Raw genomic sequence first — 5,908 nt, 5'->3', positions numbered from 1 at the left:
TGTGGTGTGTGTGTGTGTGTGTGTGTGTGTGTGTGTGTGTGTGTGTGTGTGTGTGTCTAGAACCAGACACACATGGGTATGTGGGGATACAGCCAACAACAAGGCCCCTGCAGGGTCAGACCAGGGCACCCACTTGTACCAGTCACTTGGCAGTTACCACTTATTTAATCCTTGTAACAACATGGATAACTGTAGGCATTACCACTCAGTTTGAGGATAGGGCTCACAGAATCTGAATCACTTGCTCAGGATCACACCAGAAGAATGGGGCAGAGCCATAATTTTCACCTGGGCCTGTTTGACTGCTGGGCCCCAAGCTCATACCATGATACCTTTTCCCCTTCTGGCTTCTGAGCTCAGAAAAGGAGCTAAGGAATCCTCCTGCACACAGGAGCAGGGAGAGGTTTCTTTTCCCAGAGTGAGTAGCGGTATCCCAGGGACAAAAAGCCTTCGCTAAAGAAGTGAAGTCCTGATGACAGAAATGCAGAGAGCAAGCTGAGTCAAGGAGGGGCAAGTCTTGCGAGATAACTTGCGTGGATGCCTGCAGCTGAGAGCTGCAAGGGTCGGGGGCAGAACTACCACTTAGCTCAGGGAACTGCTACTCCTGTTACTCATTCACTGATTGGATCCCTTCAGCAGTCCTACAAGTTAGCCATTTCTACCCCTTTCCCTGTTGAGGAAACCAGGGCTCTCAAAGGTTAAGTCACTGGCCTAGAATCACACAGCTAGGAAACGGCTTAGCTCGGGTTCCCATCAACTAGAAAGACCATCTTTCCCCAGGGCACCATCTTGACTAAACACAGGGCCGCGAACAGCAGGGAGCAGTGGGGAGCGGGGCTCCCGGAGACCAGGCCAGAGGCCTACCTCTCCCTCTCACTTTGCCACCCGCCTCTTCACGATCCACCAGACCCTTCTGCAGAGCCCAGAGGTGGCTGCTGCTCTGGAGGCCACCAGCAGGGGGGGCAGGTGGTGGCTGGCTCCACCCTGGCAACAAAGGAAAGAGGCTGGGGAAGCGGTCGCCCTTTGGGCCTCCCTTCTCCCCCAGGGCTCTGCAGCCCCCACCAGTGCCCTGGCCCAAAAGGAGGAGAGGGAGGGCTGCAGCGAAGGGGCAGCAGCCCTGGGAGTCCACTTACACCGCTGCGGGGGCGAAAGAAAGGAAGGGTCAGTTGCTGAGTCACACACCGACAATGTCCGCCCTGTCTTTCTTTGCCTTGTTAACGAAATGCATGTTCCTAAGACTGGACAAGCCTGCCACCCGGGCCACTGCTGACCCATGTGGGAAAGGATGCCCCGCATCGGGGTAGAAGCCGTGGCACTAGCTGAGGGCCTCTCAGCCTGGTGCCTTTGTGTTGCGCACAAGCTGTCCAGCCATACTTAGTGGCCCTGCCTATTACATCAGCCAGGCCTCTCCCTGGGCCGGGCTGTCAACACTCACATCCCCAACCCAGTCCCCAGTCCCTCCTGCACGACCTACTCTGGAGAGCTGGTGCCCATCAGCCTCCTTTCTTCAGCTTCCCTTGCCGCCGAGAAGGCAGAATCCTGGGCCATCGTGCTGGCACATCACTCCCAAGTCCCTCAGATTCTGTCTGGGGGCACAGGGCTGTCTAGTATGAATGGGGGCTTCCCTGGAGCCTCCAGATGACAGAGCCGAAGCACTTTTCCTGCCTGGATGCTACAGATGGCCTTTGGAGAGAAAGGGATAAGGAGCTTTGGCTTATAAGCAGCAGCCCATCCCAGGGCCAGCGGATGCAATACAGCCCAACCTTCCCCTCAACTCCCCCAGCTCTGGTGTGGGTTCAGCCTGGATTTCATCCTGACTCACTCCCTAGGCCCCTTTCCTAACCTGAGACCTCCAGATCTGCCAGAGCAGCAGGTTGGGAGGAAGGAAAAGAGGGAGGAAGGGGCATCCAGGGGATGGGATGCTGATCCAGGCCCGGGGGGAGGTGTCTGCACAGCTGCAAGCAGCCCCCCTACCCCCGGTCTGTGAATGGGCACATCACCCCCTCCCACCCGCCTGCCACCGCTCCTGAAACAGTTGGTCCTAATGAGCGCAAAGCAGGCAGGGCAGCTGTGTGCATTATCCATATGCATGGGGAGGTGTATATTTATCCTCACGTCCCACCCCACCCTGCAGCTGCTGCCAACCCCTATGCCAGGAGGGTGAGTGGGCACGAGCGCCCAGGCTGCTCAGGGCCCTGGGCCTCCTCTCCTCCCAGCCCTCCCTCCCCAGCCCACGCCCACAGCCTTCACTTGACCCATTTTGGAGGCAGAAGTTTGTGTGTGTGTTTGAGAGAGAGAGAGAGAGAAGAGAGTGCACACATCATTTCCCCAGTTGGTGCTTTTGATTTCCTCTGAAGTATCTTGATTGCGGACGTACAATGGCATTGCTGCCAGTGCTCCCTCAGCAGCTTCTGGCTCTGCGCCGCCTCCTCCCCAGGGCCGGGGTTTTCTGCTGACTCCGGGGCCCGCGGCTGGCTGGCAGGGAAGGAGCAGGCCTGATCCCGGCTTCCATCCCTCGGCCTGAGCAGCAGGACCTGGAAGCCTAGCCACGGTCCTTCCTGCTCCTGGGGCTGGGGCCAACCTGCACCCTGATGCCCCCACTCCACCTCCTCTTTCACTTGGACCTCCCATTGCCTCCTAGCTGGTCCCCTTGCCCTCCACTGCCTGGCCACTCAGGCCCTTAATGCTCAGAGCCATTGTTCTAAAACTCAATTCCCCTGCTCAGATGCCTGCAGAGGCACCGCTGCTGTGGGACCCGAAAGGTCAAACTGTTTATCCTGTCATTGAAGGCCACTCTGGTCTAACCTCAAATCTTTTTTGTGGACCTGTCAATCATGGGCTCTCACACATACACTGAGCTCCAGATGAGCTACCCTCACTGTCCCGCTACAAGTCCCCCACAATTTTATCTCCACACCTGCCCTCACAGCGACCTCCTCCCTGGGGTGTCTACCCTCCCTCCTGTGCTTTGCTTACCCCTCCTTTAGGGCATGATTCAAGTCCTGCCTCCCCAGGAAGAGAGCCCGGTAGCCTCTAGCCCACAGGGCTCCCCTGTAAAACTCAGAGCCCCTGGCAACCCAGGCATTTGGCATTCATTCATCCATCCATCATTCATTCCTTCGGCAGATATCTCTTGAGCAGAGGCAGAGCATCTACAGTGCCTCATGTCCTGGCCTGTTCGCTCATGCCTTTCTGACCTCACCACTCCCTGCTCTGCCCCTCACCCACCTTTCCAGCCACTCACCCACTGCTCTTCCTGAAACAAGCATCTTCTGGCTCCAGCCTTCTGGTTGTTCCCTCTACCTGGAACACTCTTGCTCCAAATATCCCCAGATCTTGCCTCCTCACATTCTTGAGGTCTCCACTCAATGTCACCTTCTCAGCAAAGCCTTCCCCGACCACCTCCATTTATAAAAAATGCCATGCCCCCTCACCCCTACTGACAAGCCCTATCCCCTTCACCCTGCTTTACTTCCCTTCATAGTACTTATCAGCTGACATTTATTGATTTCTTGTTTGTCAGCTGTCTCTTCCCCACTAAGTTATTAGCTCCAAGAGGGCGGAGTTTGTCTGTTTTGTTCACCAGTGTATCACCAGCATTGGAATAGAGGCCAGCATTAGAAGGACATCAATAATTATTAGTTGAATGAATGAATGAGTGAATGAATGAAACAGGTAACATCTTACGCTCTGAAAAATAAAAAATGACTAACATTTCATGTCCTCCAGGGGCACACAGGCTACTTGGGCCTGCAGCCTGTAACCTGACACAATTAGTTACCAAGTGAGAGTGTTAAGTGCATGGGAGTGAGGTTGGCCCAAAGGAACACGAATATCGTGATAGCTGTCAGTGCCTGAAAGCGGCCTATGCCATCACCAACCTGGCATCTCACATGCATCATTCATTACTCTTCATACCCCCTCTGGAGAGGGTGGGGAAGAATGCACAGAGGAAGTGAGACTCTGAGGTTCGGTAGGCAATCCAGGCAGAGGGATCAGCAGAGCCACTGGGGCATGGAACCACATGGGCTGCTGGGGGACTGACTCTAAGCCTATGATCTGATGGGTGAAGCCCGGGGAGCTGCAGCTGGTAGAGGTGGCATTTGGTGTGGCTGGAGAGTCCCTATCCATTAGGCTATGAGTGGCCCATTTGCTCAGTGCCCTGCAGCAGGCACACATATGGAGAGTGTCCGATGACAACATCCGATTCACAACCAGGCAGCCAGGGCACCCACGTGTCAAGTGACTCACTGCCATTTTTTCCAGGTGGGCTAGAAGTCCACACCACCCTTAATGCTTAGTTCTTGGAAGCCTGCTCCCTCCTCCCACTTCTTACCTGCAATTCTGAGATGTTGCCCATACCACCTCTAGACCCCATTCTACAAACTGTTGAAAACTATGCCACACCCTACCCCCCACGTCACCCTCTTCTTGCCTCAATGTAAATAGTGAGAAATAACCTATGGCACTGAGCCGATGGGTTCTCTCTCAAGAAAGACCCAATTGTTGAAGATCTAGTACAAGGAGAAGTCATAAATATCCCAGTTTGCTGCAGTTGAGAGGAATTTACCACACAGCAATTAAGGAAAATTGGTCGCCTGTGGAGGAAACATTCAGACTCCCAGTGCAGAATTCTGGGGTAAGTCCACTGCCAAGTCCCTGAATCATAAATGCCAGGGACAGGGGATTTTAGGGAAGAAGCCCTGGGCTCGTAAAGGCCTCCCTCACTCAGGGGATGTGATTCTCATACACAGGAGAATATGGTAGAGGCCAAAGCTCTGCCCACCAGATTTCTGTTGGTTCTTTGTAAGAGCTTTCATTGTGGAAGGGTGTCTCGAGGTTGTACGTCACTGGAGGAATTCAAGCAGAGAGTGAAATCATCCTTCCTTGGAAGGGAAGCAAGCCTTTGGGGTGCAGATGGACAGGGTAGAGTATTGCGGGGGGGGAGAAAGAGAGATGCCGAAGGAAGAAGCTGATGTCCTTAAGGCCAGGTCCCCTCCTGACCCAGGTCTATAAACCTCTCACCAGGAGCCCCCAACCCCAGCTGTCTCTGCCCTCACACTGATCTGTTTCCCATTCCCTGCAGCTTCCAATGAAGTTTCTAGAATCTTAGCCCTGAATCCCAGGCTCTTGTCCCAGCATTTTGGCAGAGTATAGGGAAGAGGCAATCCAAGGGTGCCCTCTATTTCCTTCCTTGCCCCTTTAAATGTAAGAAACTGGACTCAGAGGGTACTAGAACCAGTACCAGGATCCTAGGTTCCAGAGCCCACTGTGTCTAAAGCACCTCCAAGGAAGAGATTTCCAACATCCAGCAGGGAGAGCCTCACCTCGGAAGAGGGCTAGAGTGTGGTGGGGTATGTCCAGGGATACCCAGGAATAATTTTTTTCCTCCCCTTATCCCACAGCCCCCGTTTCTTTGTAGGTCTAGAGCACTTAGGTTGGGGAAGGACATGTCCTAGACCGTCCCCCAACCACACACCTAATTTACATAAGGCAGAGGTGGGATGGGGTAGGAAATCCCCCAGTGGGCTAGTCTGGTCCTGAAAGTGTTCATGGCCTCTCCCCACCCACCCTCATATGGGAGCAAATGAAGGTGTCTGAGGAAAGGGCATGGTGACAACCACAGGGTCCGAGTGGGTGGATGTGAGCGGGGCCTGGAAGAATCCAGAAATTAGGTTAGAACGCTGGGGCTCGACCTCCAGAGAGGGCCCTGGGACGCTGACACAGCGGCCTCCCGGTTCAGGGTGTTCCCCGCTGCCCCATCTGCCTCCCCCGCCCCCAGGGTGCCTTTTGAAGCCGGGAGGGGGCTTTGATCTGGGGTCTGCCCGACTCTCAGCTGGCCGGCCAGGTGCGCTGGGGGAGGGGCGGAGGGGCCGCCCCTCCCCCCCGGGGCTCCCCCTCCCCCGGC

Source organism: Neophocaena asiaeorientalis, unplaced genomic scaffold (genome assembly GCF_003031525.2).
Source record: "Neophocaena asiaeorientalis asiaeorientalis breed wild unplaced genomic scaffold, Neophocaena_asiaeorientalis_V1.1 scaffold240, whole genome shotgun sequence".
Classification (NCBI taxonomy): Eukaryota; Metazoa; Chordata; class Mammalia; order Artiodactyla; family Phocoenidae; genus Neophocaena; species Neophocaena asiaeorientalis.
This window is presented reverse-complemented; position numbering follows the sequence as displayed.